General features: G+C 46.8%; 1 protein-coding gene and 1 long non-coding RNA gene across 2 annotated transcripts in view; one reads left to right on the top strand and one right to left on the bottom strand.

Annotated features, from left to right (window-relative positions):
* The window catches only part of XKR6 (XK related 6), a 383867-nt gene that overhangs the window by 205037 nt on the left and 156733 nt on the right, over positions 1 to 22097 (top strand).
* Positions 20811 to 21673, bottom strand: LOC144236110 (uncharacterized). The gene is made up of 2 exons (XR_013336414.1): positions 21566 to 21673; positions 20811 to 21460 (listed from the first exon to the last, which is right to left on the bottom strand). It is a non-coding gene; the product is annotated as an uncharacterized LOC144236110 (long non-coding RNA).

Here is a 22097-nt window from a genome sequence, read left to right as displayed (position 1 = left end):
CCTCAAGTAGCCCCACTACCCCCCTACACTGTGTCAGGCCCATTTCACAGATGATGCAGCAGCATGTGCAGTTGAGGTGACTTGAATAAGGGGCACAGCTGGTCCATGGCAGGGCTGGGATGTGAACCAGGGCCTGGGTGATGCAGAGCCTCTGGGCCCACCCCTCACCTAGTGTTTACTTGCCAGGGGCTAATGATTTTTGAGAGCAGATGGTGTCTTACAATCTAGTAGAAACTTCTGTTCGCCATGTGGGGCATATGTAGTTGCTCTGGATGGGCCTCATGTTTGCTCTGGCTGGACTAACAGAAGTACCCAAGCCTGGTTTTGAGGTTTGAAGAAGCACAGTGCTCTGTGCACCCTCCCACCCCTAAAATCTGTATGTTGAAGTCCAACCCCCCTGTGATTGTATTTGTAGATGGAGCCTTTGGGAAGTAATTAAGATTAGATGAGTTCATGAATATAAGGGGACCATGATGGGGGTGGTGCCCACAGAGAAGAGGTCAGTGACCACACACTGAGATGGTGGCCATTTACAAATTAGAAGAAGAGGCCTCAGAGTGAAATCTTCCCTCCCAGCTCCCTGACCTTGGACTTCCAGCCTCCAGGACTGAGAGATGAATGTCTGTTTAAGCCACACAGTCTGTGGCACTTCGTTACACAGCCTGAGCTGACTAAGACACACAGAGATGGTTTCCCATCCTGATCTCCTCCTTTGCGTCTGTGCTGAGCTATTGTAGGCTCTGATGCAGGGGAATGCCACCAAGATGGGGATGGGGTTTGTGAGAACAAACCTATCCATTTTCCTATTTTTATATTGGGCATTGGTCCTTATCCTGGAATATCAGGCTTATCTTGGATGGTCTCCTCCACCCTCCACATGGGGGACCCCAGAGACCCAGCAGCAGCCTAAGTCCACCCCACTGCTGATGTTAGTCAAGCATCACATCTTAATGTGAGGATAAATAGACCCTTTATATCCAAATGAGGAGCCTAGGGTTGAGGGTTGGGTTACCCACTTGAAGGAGGCACAGCCAAAAGGTGCTTGAGTTCTATCTCTCCAATCCTGGTGGGTCCTAAATGATGCTACACCTGCCTCTCCCATCTCTTGCTTCCCTCCCAGTCTCATGGCCAGCACGTGGTGCAGGCCCTGTGCTCTGGGTCCCTCGCTGGCATCCCTACCCTGTGCTCCTGTCCCCCTACAACTGCCAGAGCAAACTTCTCAGTTGGTGTTCATGCTGTTCCCATGACCTATGCTATGGATTAAATTGTGTCCTTCCCAAATTCCTTTGTTGAAGTCCTAACCACCCCACCCCCACCCCTGTGTGGTTGTGTTGGAGAGGAGGCCTTTAAGGAGGTAATTATGGTTAAATGAGGTCATAAGGGTGAAGCCCTGATGTGGTGTTCTCATATAAGAGGAGTAGACCCCAGTGGTCTCTTTCCCTCTCTCTGCCACGTGAGGACACATCTACAACTCAGGAAGGAGGCCCACACCAGAGCCTTGTTCCTGCAGGAAGTTTGATTTTGGACTTTCCAGCTTCTAGAACTATGAGAAAATTAATGTTTGTTTTTAAGCCACCCAGGCTATGGGCCTTGGTTATGGAAGCCTGAGCTGACTACGACAGCCTGAATTCCTTTCCCCCAAACCTGTGTGTAAGCACGTCTTCTGAGACCCAGGTCAAGATATCCCCCAACAGGAATGTTCCTACTTCTGAGCTCTTGTCCACTTGTGTTGTGTTACAAAGAACACTGACACAGTAGCCTAAAGGTGGAAGTAACCCAAGTGTCCATCGACAATGAATGGATAACATCTGTGTTTGATCCATACTATGGAATGTTACGCAGCCTTCAGAAGGAAGGAAATTCTGACACACGCTACAACATGGATGATCCTTGAAGACATTGTGCTATGTGAAATAAGCCAGTCACAAAGGACAAATACTATTTGGTCCCACTTTATATGAGGTACTTAGAGCAGTCAAACTCATAGACACAGAAAGTAGAATGGAGATTGCCAGGGACTGGGGAAGGGGGAATGAGGAGTTTTTTTCCCCCTTAAATGTTTGTCTATCTATCTATCTATCTATTTATTTTAATAGTTTATTGTCAAGTTGGTTTCCATATAACACCCAGTGCTCATCCCCACAATTGCCCTCCTCCATGCCCATCACCCCCCTTCCCCTCTTCCCCACCCCCATCAGCCCTCAGTTTGTTCTCAGCATTCAAGAGTCCCTTAAATGTTATTTATTTTTAAGAGAGAGAGATAGAGACAAAGCACAAGCAGGGGAGGGGAAGAGAGAGAGAGGGAGACATAGAATTTGAAGCAGGCGCCAGGCTCCAAGCTGTGAATACAGAGCCTGATGCAGGGCTTGAACTCACGAACTGGGAGATCATGACCTGAGCCAAAGGTGGACACTTAACAAACTGAGCCACCCAGGTGCCCTGGAGTTGTTGTTGTTGTTGTTGTTGTTTTTAAGTTTACTTATTTATTTTGAGAGAGGGAGAAAGAGAGAGAGAGAGAAAGAGAGAGAGAGAGCAGAGGAGGGGTAGAGAGAAAAGGAGTGCAGAGCCCAAAGCAGGGCTCAATCTCACGAACTGTGAGAAAATCAGGAGTCGGGCACTTAACTGACTGAGCCACTCAAGTGCCCCGAGAAGTTGTTTTTTAATGAATGGTACAGAGTTTCAGTGTTAGAAGATGAAAAAGTTCTAGAGATGGATAGTGGTGATGGTTGCACAATAATGCAGATGTTCTTATAGCCACTGAAACTACCTAAAAAATGGTTAAAATGATCAATTTTATGTATGTATTGTTGCCACAATAAAAAAAAAAAAAGCATTTATCAAGCTTAGGAAACCTTGTAGGCCTGAAATTCAGGCTGCTGAAATGGATGAGATTAGTTTAGCTAAACAAACAAAAAGAACACTGGGCATAGAATCACAGTCTTGGTCTGGTTCCTTCTAGCTGTCTGGCCTGCACACACCCCCACCTCTCCAGGCCTGAAGGGACACAGTGCCCACCAGTTCGTGGCTGTTCAGCAAAAGTGCCTGTTGAACATGATGGTGCATGCATGCACATTCACTGATGCAGCAGTACATATAGATACAGGCACAGATCCTGCCCTCACGGAGCTTATACTCTAGTGGAGGGAGAGAGACAACAAACAGTGGATAAGAACCATACACAGTGTTTTAGAAGGTAGTAAATGCTAAGGACTGAAGCAAGGGAGGTGTGTTAGGAGCATGAGTGTGTGTAGAGAGTGCTGTGAACTGGATGTTTGTGTCCCCCCAAATGTGCATGTTGAAATCCTACCCCCCGGGGTGGTAGTATTGGGAAGTGATTAGGTCATGAGGGTAGAGTCCCCCATTAATGAGAGTTGAAACCCCAGAGAGCTCCCTGGCTCCTTCCACCATGTGAGGACATGGCAAGAAGACTCTGAACTAGGAAGAGGGTCCACCAGACACTGAATCTGCCAGCACCTTGATCATGGACTTCCCAGCGTCCAGGACTGTGAGAAATAGTCTTCTCTTGTGTATAAGCTACCCAGTCTGTTATATTTTATTATAGTAGCCCAAGTGGACTAAGACAGAAATGGTTTATTCAATAGGATGGTCCGTGTGGGGCTCACAAGAAGGTGACATTTGAAGTTGGTGGTGGAGTGCTTTCCAGCACTGGCCATGTGTGCTATTTGAGCTCTTGGAATGTGGCTGGTCCACACTGAGATATGCTGTGAGTGTAAAATACACATCAGATTTCAAAGACACTTTGAAAGACAAAAAATATAAAATATGAATAACTTTGTATTGGTTACATGTTGAAATGATAATTGGGTATATTAGGTTAAATATATTATTAAAATGAATTTCAACTTTCTTAAATGTTTTATTGTGGCTACTAGAAAATTTAAATTTATATATGTGAAATATAAATTTGAATGATATACGTGAAAAAGTACTTCCATAGATGGTACACGTTTGTGGCTGTCATTATGTTTTAGTGGATGGTGTTGTTCTTGGTGGGGGTTGCTAAGCTGGGAGCAGCCTGGGGTGGTCTGGGATGGAGAGAAGGCCAGAGGTGGGGGATGCAGTGAGGGAAGACCTGGGAGGTGCAGAGGCTCAGGATTTTTTTAAAGCTTATTTACTTATTTTGAGAGAGAGAGAGCAGCATGAGCAGAGGAGGAACAGAGAGAGGGGGAGACAAGAGAATCTGAAGCAGCCTCTCCACCATCAGCGCAGAGCCCAAGGCGGGGCTTGACCTCATGGACCTCGAGACCATGACTTGAGCTGAAATCAAGAGTCGGACACTTACACTTAACCGACAGAGCCACCCAGGTGCCCTGCAGAGACTTGGGATTTTGAGCAGAGGTGTAACTTGGAGCTGGTGATGTCCTGCCTTGGACAGCTTGAGCTGCCATAATAGAGTAGCACACACTGAATGGCTTAAAAAATAGACATTTATTTTCTTGCAGCTCTGGAGGCTGGGAGTCCAAGGCTAAGGTAGTACAGATTTAGTTTCTCCGGAGGCCTCTCCTTGGCTTGCAGATGGCCTCCTTCGTGCTGTGTCCTCACATGGCCTTTGCTGTGTGCTGCCATTCCTGGTGTCTCTCTGTAAGGACACCAGTCATACTGGATTAGGGCCCACCCATATCACCTGATTTAACCTTAATTAGCTCTTAAAGGACCTATCTCCAAATAGAGTTATTTTGAGGGCTAGGACTTCAATAAATTTTTTGTGGGGGCACACAATTCAATCCATAACATAGCCTTAACAGCCATGGTTTGTTTGGCTTGTTTTTTTGTTTTTTTTTTGTGTTTTTTTTCCCTGCCAGTTTACATGAGGGAAGGTTGCTTTTGGGTAGGCCTCTTCCTGACTCTTCTTCCTGTCCCCAACTTGGGCACATGGTCAGCAGTGGGTGGCCCCAAAATCCTTGTTGCAGTTCTGGGCCCTGGACATCTCCCCCTGCCCCAGAACTTTCTAGGAAGTTCTCTGTGGTCTTACTGAGACTTCCTGTATGCTGGCCCCCCACGTCCAGGACCCTGTCTGATCCTCTCAGCCACCTTGAATATGGGCCATTGTTCCCCACACTTTCCAGTGGTGCTTGAAGAAATGCAATGACACACCCAGGGTTGCACAGTGAGAAGAAGCCACGCTGAGGCCCGTCAGACCCTGAGTCTCTCCTCTGACTACTGTATGGTGCTGCTTAGGCTTCCAGACAGGTGGACACAGCTTTCTAGTTTTCAAAGGATCAAGTGACTCAGACTATTACTTGTGAAGGACTGAACTTTCTTGTCCCTATGGCCTGAGAGTCAAGGTTGCAGTGGGTAAGTGGACATTCTTGCGCCTATCCATTCATGGACAGCGAACACCTGCATTGACTGAGCCCTGGGTCCTGTCTGAACTTAGCTGAACCCTTTCTTACTGACCCTGTGGCTTTCACCTTAGTCCCCTGGGGCACTTTACTGTCATTATTGTGTTTTAGCTTCAATTTATAGCTTAGAATTGAATCTCAGAGAGGTGAGGGAGCAAGGTCACATGGCTAGTGAGACTCACCCACTCGCTGATCTATATCCAGCCTGTGTGCTATCTCAAGTGTTCCGTGGTGATGGGGTAGAGGTCAGGCCAGTGACCTGATGGTCATAACATGTGTGTTCAAGTCACTTTTTACAAAAAGAATATTCAACATTAAAAGATTTTTTTGACAAAATACAAATAACGTAAAATTTACCATATTAATCATTTTTTAATGTTTACTTATTTTTGAGAAAAGTGGGGAAGGGGCATNCTAGAAATAAATAAAACATTTAAAAAAATAAATAAATAAAATAAAAATTTTTTTAATGTTTATGTATTTACCATCTTAATCATTTTTAAGTGTACAATTAAGTGGTGTTATGGAGATTCACATTGTTGTGCAACGAACACCATCCATCTCCAGGACTCTTTCATCTTGCAAAACTGAAACTCCATACACATTAAACACTAACTCCCCGTTTCCTCTTCCCCAGCCCCTGGCAACTTCCATTCTACATTCTGTCTCTATGAACTGACTACTCCAGGTCCCTCATGTAAGTGGAGTCATTGAGTCCTTGTCTTTTTGTAACTGGCTTCTTTCACTTGGGTTCTTCCACATTGCTGCATGTGTTAGAATTACCTTCCTTTTTAAGACTGAATGATACTCCCTTGTATGGGTTTGTAGCATTTTGTTTACCTATCTGTTTGACAAGGGACATTTAAGTTGCTTCCACCATTTGGTTATTATGAGCAGTGCTCCTGTAAACACAAGTGTGCAAATATCTCTTGGGTGTCTGGGAACACTAATATCACTTTTGCCTCCCTCCCGGGATTTTTGCCAGGATAAAGCTGTGAATCTGTGTGGAAAGTCTTGTGAAGTGTGGAGCGCTCTCTGATGTGGGGAACAGGGTCACTGGAGTACTTCCTGACCTCCACCTTGATGGGAAGAGTTTGCTTTCACCAAGAAAATACAAACTGGGAATATTTTTCTTAAACCCTAACCATAGAGGGAATTTATCTGGCAGAAGAAGACACTGACCTAAGGCCCTAGTTACAGGGTCTGGCCTAGAGAGCAGCTTCAAGGCCAGGCTCTTCATCTGTGCCCAGTCTCTCTTTACTTCCCAAGTAGAGTCGAGCAAGGAGAACCTGGCTGAAATCTTTAATCAAGGGACCCATGGATGGTGGATGGACCTACCATTTTTCTCTCCAGAGTGCAAGGCTTAGCAGGCTTCACTCACTTCCACTCCCAGACATGATGGACTACGTTGGAGGAGATTTTGCAGGGCTGGGGCAGCATTGAGTGGTCCTCCTCTCCCGTCTCTGCCTTGCTTGATGCCTCAGCTCCTCAGGATGGTGCCATCAGCCACGTCCTATGGCCATTCGGAAACCCTCCTATTCCCAGGCTCTGTTCCCAGCCCAAGACTGGCTTGCCACCCTGTGGGAACACTACTGTGGTTTCCACTGAATCTCCAGTGGCTTTTCCCAGTCCTCTGTCACCTTTCTGCCCTCATCCAGGGTCTCAGCACTGCTTATTCTCATCCTGCTGCCAGAAGGCTGCTGCCTACAGAGACTGCTGGTTAAAACTTCATTCTGGAGCATTCCTTATCTCCTTGCTGGGGCCTGGCATGCAGCTTCTACTTGACAATTTCTCCTTGGCGCCCAGGACTCTGAGGCTCCCCTGCTTCACCCCCTGTGTAGCATGCATCACTCCACTATTCTTCTGTCCATCTCCCACAATGGACTGTGAGCTTACTGAGCCAAGGATGGTGTCCTCAGTGCCTAGCATTCCTCTGAGACATGGCAAGTGCTCAGAGAATGTTTGTTGATGGAATGTAGGGCTCTCCTGCTAGTCCAGAGCAGGGCCTATGACTTAATAATCACCTGCATCTCTTTCTCCATCCCCCACATCTGGAAGAATGCCAGGGCCTGAGAAATGATTGATTGAATAAATGAATGAATCTTGAGGCAGGAGGCTCCATCAGCTCAGGGCAGGGCTGCACAGTGTAGCTGGGCGGACCCTGCTGTCACTAGGTTCAACAATTACTCCGTTGTATGTGACTGTGGGCCATGGGGATGTGTGGGTGCTGCCAAGATGGGGAGACCTGTGGTGGGAGAAAGGACATATGAGACACAGGGTCCCACTCAAGTAAGACTTCTGCTAAGCCTAGCTCTGGGTTCCCCTGGCTCCTTACTTTCTGCTTGTCTGGAACTGACAGAGCACACCTGTTCCTGCAGCCATGTGGGTGCCTCAGGAGTAGGACATTTGGGACTCTATCCAGGATCTCGTTGTCCCAAGAATAGGCAACACTGCTTTTTTGAAGAGTCTTGTCTTCAGCAATGAAAAGTCTGAAATTCCTAACCTGCCATGATGTCATTTATCTCTCTTCTTTTTATCTCTTTTCTTCAAACTAGCCAAACAGACTACTGGGTGTTTTCTGTGTGTCTGGCTTGTTTTCCGGTGGCATTCTGGAACCTGTCACCTGGACTCCTTGCCTATCAAATGGGCAATAGAGCCCCAGGTCACCCGCCTTGGAATAGCTCACCAGTGGGCGCCCAGTATGGATAGTTCCCCTCAGGGCTGTTGGCTTTCCTCTGGAGCTTTAGTTTCCCTGGAACTCCTTGCTCCACCCTGGTCCCTTTCCATCTGCCAGAGGCCAGCAGAACAGCCTCTTGGCAAGGGCTTCTACTTCTTAATCCATTTTAACAACCTGTGATTGAACTATGTGCAATGCAGGCATCAGAATTCAGTAGCATCTTTTAATTCTCTATTATTGATGAAAATTTTTGGTCTGGAAAGAAAAACTGGTTTGGGGATTGATTTTCATCAGTTTAACTCATCTTTGGTATTGATCGGTGCATATGTTAGAGTAAAAGACTAAATCTAGGCAGTTTCAGGTGAACCGGGAATGTTATTACAGAGCGTCTAAGTTCGGGGTACACTTACAGCATAGGATCACTGTCACCATTGGGTGCCTTTTACAACAGTCCTCCATGTACTGGGATGTTTGCCCCGGGTTTGATGGTGAGGTCTTTGCAGCTGGGATACATCTCTGAATTACCCTTCTAATACTGCCCCACTGGACCCAGTAGACTACCTGACACGTAATTGGCTCTCAGCCAACATTTGTTAAGCACGTTTGTTTAAATGCAGCCTCCAGAGTTCATAACAGCCCTTAATTATTATTCATCAGGAGGGAATCCCAAAACTCAAATCATGCACATACGTATGAATTCCATAGGGACGAGGATTCTGGGAAATGTACTGGATATTAATCATACAAGATGATGAACGCTTAATCTTCTCAGGAAAATACAGATAGGACCCTAATTTCAGAATATGCTAATCGCAGTTTCCTTGAGCATATGGCTGCAACGTTAGCAGACAGCTCCTGGCTTAGTCCAAATAAGTCCAAATAAGTCCGGCCACAGCTGTCCTACCCTCTGATCACCAACATCCTCCTACCCCACCCTGACCAGGCTGTTGCCTGGTGGATATGTCCCACTCTCCCTCTGCCCAGAGTCCAGGGGAAGGCTTGGGGGTGCACAGACTTTCTTCCCTGTTTCTCCACTCAACATGAGACCTGGGGACAGAAATTCTGATTTGACTCTTGGCCCCACCAGTGTATGACCAGGCAAGTCCCAGAACCTCTCTCTGGGCCTCCAGGGCCCCTTGTGGAATGTGGCTATTGAGAATTGTCCTCCTGCTTCTCTGGTGGGTGTTCTAGAATGCAAAGAGATGGGGTGTGTTAGAGGCCCCTGGGTGGCTCAGTCAGTTAAGCATCCAACTCTTGATTTCGGCTCAGGTCATGATCTCACAGTTCCTGGTTCTGAGCCCCACATCGGGATCTGAGCTGACAGCACAGAGCAGGCTTGGAATGCACGCTCTTTCTCTCAAAATAAGTAAATAAACATTTAAAAATAGAGGTGGGATGTGTGAAAGGACAATGTTGGCTGTAAAGGTATTGTCATTGATGTCAGCTAGCTTGATGTTGCAGACTTATACGGGGGCAGGGGCACCAGAGAGTTCACTACTTCTGAGGAAACATTCTGGGTTCAAACAGTTAACTTACAAACTGGTGTTCAGACACACTGTGTTAAAAAATGGAGTGCTTTCTCTGTATTCATCATCCGTGTTTTTATCTTACTCTTCTACTGCATTTTAAGGTTTTCGGAAGGAGGGAACAGATGCTATATCTGGTCTGATTTTCTTGGCATAATGCATATATTCAGTGGACACTTACTATTAGGAAAGGAATCATGAATGCCTTGTGATGTTAACAGAGAAACATTTACATGTACTATTGCCCACTGGAAAGTGGGTGCTGGGCCACCTTATACTTCCTTCTTGAGCCCCAGCCTGACCTTAGGCCTATTACCTAGAGCATTTAAAAAAAAAATTTTTTTTAACGTTTATTATTTTTGAGACAGAAAGAGACAGAGCACGAGCTGGGGAGGGGCAGAGAGAGAGGGAGACACAGAATCTGAAACAGGGTCCAGGCTCTGAGCTGTCAGGACAGAGCAGGATCTGGGGCTCGAACCCACAGACCACGATATCATGGTCTGAGCCGAAGTCGGCTGCTTAACTGACTGAGCCACCCAGGTGCTCCAGAGCATTTTTAACAAAGTACCGTAGATTGGGTGGCTACAATGACAGAACCTGATTTTTTCACAGTTTTGGAGTCTAGAAGTCCAAGATCAAGGTGGTTTCTCCTGAGGCCTCCTTCTTTGGTTTGTAGATGGGCCTCCCTGGGTCCTCATGTGGCCTTCCCTCTGTGTGTTTCTGTGTCCTAATCTCTCCTTCTTATAAGGACACCAGTCATATTGGGTCAGGGCCCATCCTAATGACCTCAGATTAACTTAATTTCCTCCTTAAAGTTCTAACTCCAGGGGCACCTGGGGGGCTTAGTTGGGTAAGCATCTGACTTTGGCTCAGGTCATGATCTCATTGTTTGTGAGTTTGAGCCCTGCATCGGGCTCTGTGCTGACAGCTCAGAGCCTGGAGCCTACTTTGGATTCTGTGTCTCCCTCTCTCTGCCCTTCCCCTGCTTGTACTCTGTTTCTCTCTCTCTTTCTTCTCTCTCTCTCTCTATCTCAAAAAATAAATAAACATTAAAAAAATTAAAGGTTCTGTCTCCAAATACAGTTACATTCTGAGATGCTAGGAATTAGAACTTAAACTTAAATTTTTTTCTTTTGAGGGAGGACACAATTTAGCCCATAATAGGGCTTATCCTTGTCTTTATTAATACTCTTTCTGTACCTCTGCGGCCCTAACAGCTAAGCCATGAATACGTGCCTAGAAAGCAGCTGGACCCCCCACCCCCTCTGAAAACTTGCACCCATCTCTCTGTATTGTCCCAACCAGGGCCCAGCTATGAGAATGTGGACATGGTCCCCACAACAAACCTCTGCGTTTACCATGATCCTGTTCCAGTGTGTGAGGGGAACATGCCAGAAAGAGATGATCACCCAAGCATGTCACTGAAGCCATGGTGTTGTGCTCCTTGTCACAGCCAGCCCTCTGTGGGCCAATGACTATCGAGCTTCTTGGGGTGGCACTCTAATGGTTGGTTGATTCATGCATCCATTTTTTGGCATCCTTGCCTCCAGATGCTCTCAGTCTAGCATTTCTTCAGCAGAAGAGATGAGAGATGATGGGCAGAAAGGCACTAAGCTGGGAGATCTTAAGCAAGCCACTTAATAACTGATTGCCATCCATAAAATGGGAAACTTTTGCTTCCTTGCCCACTATGCAAGGATGTTATGAGGATCAAATAGAATCATGTGCATGAATGTGTTTTGTAAGCTGGAAAATGCTATCTAAATGTGAGGAACCTTTATATTCACATTTTTATCCTGTTTCAGTTCCTGTTGGGGTCTAGCAGTGAGGTGCTGCCATGTTCTGGGAGGGGACTAGCTGTGTCCACTAGCTTGCTCACTCATTACCTGTTTGTTGGGTTTTTTTTTTACTGCTATCACCACTAGCACCCCAACTTGCCTCTCTCTGATCCTCTCATCCCATCCAGAAATAGGTCCTAAATCCTCAGAGTGATTGATTATATGTATGTGAATCTAGCAAACACACTCCTTTAGAATTATTGAGGAAATATGCTCTCTCCCCTTCTTGGAAATTCATGGTGCACGTTGACGTGTTAAAGCTTTAGGGGGTTCTGCAGTAAAGAAACCTTGACCCCAGAACTCTACCCACTCCCCTTTGTTTTGTTTGTTTATTAATACTCTCCAGAACACTGGGAAATGCCAATGAGCTGATGGCACTTTAGGGGAATTTGCCTTTACATACAGGTTTAGGGTCAGGGAAGGTGGTGATTGGGGTTTGGGTCCCTGGTCATAAAAGTAACCATCAGGGGAGACATCGGAGGAAGTGGAGGAGAAAAAATTGTAAGTTCAGCCATCCAATCTGAGCCCTAAATGACCCTGAGGTTCTGTCTGGCAACACTAACCCCAGACATGACTCCAGGGAGGGCCTTGCAGGAGAGATGCTGCACGTGGAGTCTGGGACAGATGGAAGAGTTGGCTTCCTCCAGTGGGAGCTGGGGCTGCTTTTTCTGCTTCAGACAGAGAAGGAACCACAGACGACCTGTCAAGGCTGAAGGGCTGAGCAGGATCCTCCCAAATGTAGATTTCTCAGCCAGGTTTCAGGGGAGGTAAACAAGCTTACCTCATGAAAGACAGTGGGGCCTCTACTCTTTATCCCATTAAGAAGGGCCCCTAGAGCCACTTTTTAAAAAGCTTTGTTTATTTATTTTGAGTGAGAAAGAGACAGAGGACATGTATGAGAGCAGAGGAGGAGCAGAGAAAGAGGGAAGAGAGAATTCCAAGCAGGCTCCATGCTGTCAGCACAGAGACTAATGCAGGGCTCCATCCCACGAACCATGAGATCATTACCTGAGCCAGAAATCAAGGGTCGGACAGTTAACTGACTGAACCACCCAGGGCCCCAAGCCATTTTTATTTATAAGGTGCCACAGTTGGTGGCAAACCACTACACTGCAGAAGCTAGCCAGTGGCAAAGACTGTGGTATTGGTTCCAGCCCTGCCGATGGAGAAGAGGAGGAAACCAACATGAGAGGCCAGGTGATTGCTCTTGGAAGTTAGCCACAGTTAGGGACACCAAGTTAGATTAAACATGAGGCAGTGGGTTAACTGCTCTGCTGAGAAGTGGCAGCCTGGGGTGGGGTGACAGATGAGAGAAAATAGGCATGGGAGTGAGTGAGGGTGAAAGTAGGAGTTAACTGCCTATCAGATGCCTTCTTAAGGACAAAATCAATTATGATGAGTGTAGTGGGCAGCCAGGGATCCAATGCACATAACTATGCTTCTTGCCTGCCCATGAATGTGTGTGTTTGGGTGTGTGTGGAGAGGGGATGACAATGGGAGCAGGGTCCCACATCAGCCAGTGTGGGTTGTTTACCGATGGGAGCCCATGTCGGGGTCAGCACCACAAGCACCCACCTGGGTTGGAGCTCAGCAACAGTCCTGGTAGGAGCCAGGTGGGGGCTAGGGTAGTCGCCTGTAGGATTCCGGCCAACCTGCTTGCTAGGAACTGGCAGCAATTTTGTGGTCCTTCTCTAGGGGAAAGTCCTGCTGGGCAGTCCGTGTTCAGACAAGAAGCCCATGCTGCCCCGCATCCACCCACATGTGTGGGATCTTGGCCCAGCCACCAAGTCAGGACTGCTGGAAGCAGTCAGCTCCTTGCAGAAGCTCCTGGAGAGAAGGAGGAAGAAGGAGCTCTGCAGGCGGGAAGCAGGCAGGGAAAGCAAAGAAAGCTTTCAGCAGATGGGAAGGAAAGGAAGGCCAAGAAGGAAAGGAAAGAGCCATGACAAACCTGAGCCAAAATCAAGAGTTAGACACTCAACCAACCGAAATACCCAGGAACCCCATCAACTCTTTAGAGTTTAGAAGGGAATGCTCATGCTCAGAGAGGAAATGACTTGGTCAAGATCACCCAGGTTGTAGAGTTCTGCCCAGGCCACCACGATGGCTGGTCCAAGTGTCTGAAATTTGAGAGAACATCAGGAAAAAAAATGCAAGTTAAACTACATGTGCAGGTTTATTCTAGAACCTCAAGCCGCCACCCCACACTCTCTTGCCCTTGCCTCTGCTGGGAGAGTCAGAGCCACATCCTCCTCAGCCAAATGAATTGGGTGCCTGCGTCATCCTTCCCACACAGACAGCTGCTCTTTTATCCCCTGCCAGCCTCCGTCAGTGCCCTAGGCCTTCTTATGTGAGCCACCTCTTCTGCTAGAAGAGGCAGCACCTTGCAGCTCTGTCCCCACATTCATCCTGGCCTGGGGTCTTGTCCTTTCTTTGCAAATTTTACATGCACCTGTGCAGCCCCATCCCACTCCACTGACTCAGGGCTCCAAACAGCAGGAGGTAAGGTGGAAGAGCTCTTAGCTCCTGCCTCTGGGAGCTGAAGGTCTATGGAGAAGAGGCCTACAGGGAAGAGGAAATGGCAAACAGAGTGACCAGCCTCAGACAGGAAGCAGGCTCAATGGGACCCAGAAGAGGGCAGTTTGATTTCACGTGGGAGACCTGGGAAGGCTCCCTGAGAGGGGCCAGCTAAACTAGTCTGGTAGAGGGAACACAGGGCAAAGGGGTGGGAGAACAGAGCAGGAAGAGGGAGCACCAACACAAGGCGGGAGAAACATGGCTTATGTGGACAACTGCTATATTCACCCCAGTCCGAAATTGGCTGCAGCTGGCCACATGGCAATGGCCAGACATCCACAGAGGTTGAGGATCTTGCGGGTGAGAGATGCAGCCTGGAGCTCGGTGGAGGGGAGTGAACTTGGTCTTGGGGACAAAGGACAGCAGTGCCTGAGGGTCTGCATACCCTTAAGGTGCTGTGGTTGGTGAAAGGGCATGGGGCTCCTTCCCTGGGCCCTGAGGGGCTGCTGTGTGCTGATACCTGTGGCTCATGCTTTACCCTGGGGCACTGGGAATGGGTATGTGAGGTCAGGATTTTGAAGACCTGGATGCATGTTCTAGGTGAGCCTCTCTGAGTCCGAGCCCTCTTATCTGGAAAACAGCCACAGTGATTATAATACTTTGTTTTAAAAAGTGGTAATAGTTGGGTATCTTTTAAAACTTTTTTCAGTTGTGCTACAATACCCACGACATAAAGCTTGCCATCTCAAGTATTTTTAAGTGTATATTCAGTAGTGTTACATATATTCACATAGTTGTGCAACAGCTCCAGAACTTTTTCATCCTGCAAAATGGAGCTCTATTTCTATTAAATGACAATTTCCTATTCCTTTCTCCCTCAGCCCCAGTAAACACTATTCTACTTTCTGTTCCTATGAGTTTGACTACTTTAGATACCTCATGTAAGTGGAAGTATTTGTCTTTTTGTGACTGGCTTGTCTCACTTAATGTCCTCAAGGCCCATCCATGTTATAGCATGTGTCTAGATTTCCTTCTCTCAAAGGCTGATGAAAAAGTGTACCTCAATTTTTGTGTGTGTGTGAGGATCAGAGGACAGTATATGAGATAATGATGTGTAAACTCTCAAGTGCTGTCCACATGCTTCAGAGGAAAAGCCCTTCATAGGAGTGGCCTCATTAGTTGGTAGAGTAGATCATGGGAAAGGGGGCTGACTTGAGCTGGGCCAGGAAGAACAGAAGGAGGAGGTGCTAATGGCCACATTTTGAACACCATGGTCTCAGTTGGTAACTATGAGACACTCTGGGGCATGTCATCCCTGCTGGATAGAAGTGGCAACTGGAAAATTTAAGCCATGTTCCCAAAGTTTTGGAGCCAGTAAGTAGTAGAACTGTGGCTAGTACAGGATGCTCCAATACCCTGTGGCTTATGTGCAAAAACAAGAGAAGTCTTTTTATATAGGACAAACATGTCTTGTATTTCTGAGGGTGCCATAGAAAAGGTGGGAAGCAGAGAAACTGAGCAGAGAAAACATGGAGGCTAAAACTGGGCTGTGTAGAACTAGCAGATACCAAGCAGGTTAAGGGAGGGGTCAGGGACAGAAGGGTGTCCAAGGTGCTGGGGCATGTCTGCCATGAGCAGAAGGTGGGGAGCAGAGGGAGTTCTTTCACAGACAAAAATGGCTACTGACTGCTATAGAATCCACTAGCAGTATGGAAATAGCAAGGCACCTTCAGAGTAGAAAAAGCCAAAGTCAGGGTGCACATAGGGGAATTTACAGAGAAGGCAGTGGGTACCAAAGAAAGCAGGAGTTTAACATGGTAGAGGGGCAAGATGGTAGAGACCTCAGAGAATGTGAGATCCCCACTCTACCCACTTCTTCACCATTTTGTAGCTGGATAAACTGAAACTTGAAGAGTGACTTACCCAAAAAGCCAGGTCTCCTGGCTCTAAATTCAGGGCTCAGCCTTGACATGTTACCATTTTTCCGGGCACTTACTATGTGCTTAGTTGCTAGGGAATATATACAAGAATTTACCATATATTTAAGGTCATCTGCTGTGTAATAACATATTAAGAGCCAGAGGAGTCCTCTGGGAGGTCAGTGGAGGAAGGTCCAGGTTCAAGGCTGATATCAGGAAAGACTCTGTGGAGAAGGTAGGACTTGGAGAGAAAGAAGGAATTCAGGTAGAACTTGAGGAAGGAGGAGGTTGTTTACAAGCCAGAAAGGCAATCCTATTAGATGCAGAGAGCAAAGGAGGATGTGTGTCAGCTGTGGAGGTCTGAGACTAAACTGGGCTGGGTCAAGTAGAAGCTGGAAAGAGACATTCTGTGCCGAGGATTCTCTTATGAAGTATGTGGGGAAGAGAGCCAGTGACATCAGAATTGCGCTAACAGAGTCTCAGGAATGGTATTGTATTTACAGGTATTTATTTAATGTGTATTAGGGAAAACATCCTGCAACTCGCATGCCAAAACAATGACTTCCTAGAATGACACAAAATGTATTAAGTGAAAATGTGATTAAGGAAAAAAATATGTAGACAAGACTACAGTTGGTATGCCTGATATGGGCACTTTTCAAGGTCATGGTACCCAAATGACTGGGAAACACTCAATCAAAGGATAAGGGGAAGAAGTCACATTGGAAGAAGAGAGCTGGTAATAGGATGAAACCATTGGATAGTGGTGTATGCCAGGAATTTAAGGATTATGTGAAAAGAATCCTTGGAAAGTTCTTTCTAAAGATGAAGGGAAATGACAAGACCCATATGACCCATAGTTCTTAGGAGGCAACCATATCTCTGCAAATGGTGGTTAGGAAAAATTCAGTAATCTTCTTGTATTTCCATCTTTGCCATAGGTTCTTGGAAGCTCAGAGCTAAGTTCTATACTCAATCGTGTTCATCCATTTGTTGAGCTTTTAAAAGAAAGTTACAAGTATTTCTGCTTCCACACACATATTCCCATTTAGCATGTCTCTTATCCTTATTTTTATGATAATGATTTTTTAAATGTTATGCTGTCATATCCTTTTAGCAAATAGGCAGGAAGTAGAGAAATATTTTAGAACATTTCCAGGACTTTATTACAAGAGTAACAAGCCAGTCATGTACAGTATGCTTTCTAATATTAACCATTGGGATTTTTGTCACATTCCCTTCCTGCTTTGTTATTAACTCTACTTCCATTGACATTTAGGGCTTTATTTTATGCTCAATGACAATAAAAGTATCCTTAGTTTAGGATGCACAGATCCATAGATCTTGCCCTTTCCTTAATTGGCTCACAGCCTTTCGTAAGTTATTTTAGTATTTCTGTGCCTTCTGTTGTGAGATGTCACAATTCTATTTGGTAGTGGAAGAGGTATAAATACCCAGAGGTAAAAAGGAAAGGCAAGTATTTGAAATGTATAAAAAGAGTTGATAAAAGTTGATGTGTATTTATTACAATGGCAGAAAACAGAATGTTTAAGGAGGTAAAACTGGAGAAGAAATCATGACAATTCTCGTAATATACTTTTGGCTCAGCAATTTATTTCCTTTACAAATTGTTATGCGTCTTTTAACAGTGAGGCTTTTATCCCCCCCTTAGCGTGATGAGAAGTTGGGACATGGGAGATCAGAAGACAAGGGGTTACCACCACAGGAGGCAGGGGAGTAAGAATGGCAATGACCAACAAGTTTTTAATTAGTTACCCACACAGCTCAACTTCACTAAGGCAGAAGTGAACAGGAATCAAAAGGGAAGTTTTAATGTCTTTTTCTTAGTTGAAAGGAGGACATGTGTCTCGGAGAATAAGTGGGGTTGAGATCAGGGTGCTGGGAAGGGAAGAAATGCCTGGAAGATGAGGGAAAGCATTTCTTGGAAAAGAAACGGAAGCAGGGCAGAGCAGAGGAATGAGGAGGGAGGACTCGAAAAGGCCCTGTGGAGAAGTGATGCGTGAAAGGGACAGAGCCAAAAACACAGTATAAATGGAAGGGTTGATGCGCGTTGCTATAAAAGGCAACTTTAGAAGGTTGAGTGAAATAGAAGGTTAGAGCAAGGCATTCAGTAAGCTTTTTGTCAGACCCGATGGCAAGTTCAGAAGATTTTAAGGAAAATTATTAGCTCAAGGAAAAATTCTGGACAGAAAGAGATGCATTCACTCAATCTCTAATTGAAAAAGAAAGTGGGGGGAGGGATGCTCAGTTAGGTCCAAATGTCTAGCAGAACAGCCGCTAAGGGGGAGCATTGAGGAGAAGTGATCAGTGAGTGTCCATAGCCGGGTCCAAGTTGCACCAGGTTGGTGGGGGGTGGAGAATGTTTCAAAAATTCCCACTGAGCCAAGTGTCTCTGTGGGTGTTCCCAGCATGGGTCCCCTCCCTGCATCTTCATACTTGACTCTTACCTGTACATGCCCACTCTGGCCTGGCTTGCTATGAGCTGTCCGCATAGTAAGTGCTTTTATAGTTAGGCTAATGTTGGATACTGTGACCCATAAATGCTGGAATGTTGATAGCTTTACAGGATTTAAAATTATTTCCTGCCCATATAGGAGTACAGTGGGGCCATTCATGGGCAGCCTTCCATGTGGTGATTCGAGAACCCGAGCTTCTCCATTTTCCATCTCTAGCCAGTGAATGGAGAGAGACAATGGATAGGTACCTGTGGGAGAGTTTTGTGGGCCAGGCCAGGAAGGGATGCTTACTTCCGCTCACCTCCCATTGGCTAGAATTTGGTCACACTGATTGCTACGGAGGCGAGGCTCAGAAATGCCATGTGGCTGTGTGCTCAGGAGGAAGGAAGAAATCTCCTTCTTATTTTTGGTAAATACATAGTTGTTGATGTCACAATATTTAGAAGAAGGTTTGTTCCATAAAGTAAGCAGAACTCAAACTTTAAGACCAGATCTCATGGGAGGGTAATTGTGTTTATTACTGTGGGATTCTTTGCTCTTTCAAAGGATTTAGCAAAACTGCTTTAAATAGAAGCTTTCTGCTTTTAGTACATTTAATCAGTCTTCAATCCCCATTTTGTCTGGGTCCTACACTGTACCAGGTAACTGAGTGGAGAGGCAGTGGGGATGACGTGACTCTTGACCTCCCAAAGCCAGAGGTCTTGGTGCCTGCACATGGATTTCTGACTGTGGGGTTGCAGGGGAGTGGGGCTAAGTGAAGGAACATACAAATCCAGGCATCGGCCTAGCTGGAAATGTGATTCTGCCCACAAACATGCAGCTTGAAGATCACATGTTCACCCCCTGGGTATCCTGAGAAACCCTGAAGCTTCTCCCCACCCTTTGGCCTGGGCTCCCCCAATACCTGGGTACATTTCTCCAGATAGCCCATACCTCAGCCCGTGGCAAGCACCTTGTATACCCCAGGCAGAGGGTCTTTCCAGGGAGAAGATCCTGGCCAGGTGAGCCTGGGCATGAGTCCCAGAGGATGCAGGATGGCCCAGGTGTAAGCAGCTTCTTCTCCCATCTTGTCACCCTTCCAGATTGGGTCTAACTTGCTGGCCACTGTCAGGTCTGTCTTCTCTCAGCATGCTGGTTATCCCGGCCTGTCTGTCCTGCGGAATTCTGGGTTTTCAGATTGCTTTCCCCTGTGTGTGTTAGCTTGCTGCTGTCCTGGTTTCACCTCGTTACAATTCCTGCCTGCTCCTCGGAAGGGGGGAGCACGGCCAAGGGATGCGGGCCGGGGAGCTAAGAGCAGCAGCATCTAATCCTGGCCGTGTCCTTGTCTGACCCATGCACACCGACTCAGATTCGTTTTAACGGCCTCAAGTGAAGTCCTTGCTTTCCCAGCCAGCAACTCTCCTCTGCCTTCCCTCTTCTGCCCAGCCTCCCACCTCTTCCTCTGTCTATGGGTCAAGAACACTGAATGGTCTCAACCTGCCCTCAGCCACCTGCTCCATGATTTTTTAAAAAATAGTTTATTTTTGAGACAGAGAGAGACAGAACATGAGTGGGGGAGGGGAAGAGAGAGAAGGAGACACAGAATCTGTAACAGGCTCCAGGCTCTGAGCTAGCTGTCAGCACAGAACCCGATGTGGGGCTCGAACCTACAAACCGCAAGATCATGACCTGAGCCCAAGTCAGATGCTTAAACAACTGAGCCACCCAGGCGCCCCTGCTCCATGATTTTTAATCCTTCTTCCTCCTCTGTGTTCCCATAGCATCCTGGACAGCGCCCTTTCAACTCGAACCTTGTGTGGGATGTGTGTTTCCATCTCCCTGATTGGGGTTTGGAGTTTTCCAGGCGCCACAGTTTCTCACTGTACATTGAATCAGTGAATGAATACGTGAGCTTGCATCGGGGGAGAAGGGGGGGAGGCTTCTGTGCCTCTATGCAGACTTGGGGGTGGCCTCAATGGCCCTGTGCTTCTGCCAAATGGAATTGTCAGATGGTGGCTCCTAGTCAAAGTATCTATTCACATTTTTACTGGCTCAGAATTATAAAAACGGGGCTCTCCAAGTGTAGCCCTAGTCCACTTTAGCCTCAGCAAAGAGTCTTCACTGTTCACCATTTGAACACAGTGCTATATGGCCCCACTGTTTCCATCGGGAATTAGGAGTCAGGCCATTTCCAATCCCCTCCCCTCGGTGGCCATTTGCAGTCAGAACACCGGCTTTGGTCTTGCCGCCAAGCCTTGGCTCAGAGATCTTGGTCCAGTTGTTTGTTCTCTTTGAGCCATTATTTCTGTATCTGTAAAATGGGAGATAATCATATTTAACATTCAGGGTCATAAACCGGGTGGTTCCCTTATGGTGTGTGGATTGTCATTGAGATTACAGTCGACTCTTGAACAACGTAGGTTTGAAATGCATGGGTCCACTTAGGCGTGGATTTTTTTGATAAATACAGTAAGGTACTATAAGTGGGTTTGCTCTTCCTTACGATTTTCTTAATAATATTTTATTTTCTTTAGCTTACTTTATTGTAAGAATACAATACGTAATATGGAGAATGTATAAAAATGTGTTAATTGATGGTTCACGTTATCAGTAAGGTCTCTGGTCAGCAGTAATTTCTTAGCAGTTGAGTTTTGGGGAGTCAAAAGTTATATGTGGATTTTTGATGGCGTGGGGGGATTGGTGCCCCTCACCCATGTGTTATCCAATGACTGACTATATTTTTAATTGCTTCTCCTGGACTACAAGACTTGTTCTCTGCTCCATTCTCAGGGCCCAGTTCACGGTGCAAAAAGAATTTACTGAATAGATTGCCGGAGAAGCACTAACTTAGAACTTGGCACAGAGCAGATGGGTGTAGTTCCTGCTCCATTTCTCTCCCTCTCCTCCTAGGAGTTCCAATTCTTTGTCATCAGTTTGTAACCTCTTCAATGCTTGTACCTCGGAAAAAATCCAAACAAACCAATTGTCATCCAGAAGCTAGCCCCTGGGCACAGAAAAACCCAGGACAAGCACTTTCCACCACCATCCCTTGGAGGGTGTCGGGGGAGCAGCTCCATCTCATGCCTGGTTTCAGCACCATCAAGGCTCCAGCGCAGGAGGAGATCCAGCCGCAGGAGATCCAGACACAGTTGCCGGCTAGGGGAGGTCTGTAGTAGAGGCAGGGAGGGAAGGGCTGCCAGCTCCGCCGCTCTCCCAGTTGCTGTCCCTCCATTAGCCCAAAGCTCTTGCGAGCCTGAGTGACCTTCCTTTACCTTTGGGATGGCAGCCAGTTCCCTGGAGACCTGCGCTTAGGGATGGAGTCGGCACGAGATGATTCTGCGTTGTCTGTACCTGCTACTCCCGCCAAGCTCTGAGCCTGCCCTGGGGCTTGCGGCTGCAGGGTGGGATTGGCAGGAAAAACGGTACCACCCGAAACGCACTCACATCAGAATGATTTTATTTTTCAAAATGATTTTTTTTTTCCCCGTGAATGAATTTTAATCCAGGTTTTATCGTCTGTCCATACCTGGGACTGTCTGAGAGGGGATTCCTGAGTTGGGTGGGAACTTGGACGAGAGAGACATTTTGTAAAATTCTCATCCTATCACATGCAGTGATACTACCATAGCTTAGGTGTATTAGGTGCCCCCGCGTGCGCCACCCCCTGTAATCCTTATTAACACAGATACTAGGGTTACCGGGGTCTGCGTCGTAGGTGCTGCTGGTTGGAGCGGGAGCCAAACTGGAGGGCGGGCCTTCGCGGGCGGGTTTGGGGTGAGCGCAGGGGTGGAGGTGTGCGAGGTC

Source organism: Crocuta crocuta, unplaced genomic scaffold (assembly GCF_008692635.1).
Source record: "Crocuta crocuta isolate KB4526 unplaced genomic scaffold, BGI_CrCroc_1.0 scaffold551, whole genome shotgun sequence".
NCBI lineage: Eukaryota > Metazoa > Chordata > Mammalia > Carnivora > Hyaenidae > Crocuta > Crocuta crocuta.
The sequence above is the reverse complement of the archived record's forward strand: the minus strand, read 5'-3'. Positions and strand labels throughout refer to the sequence as shown.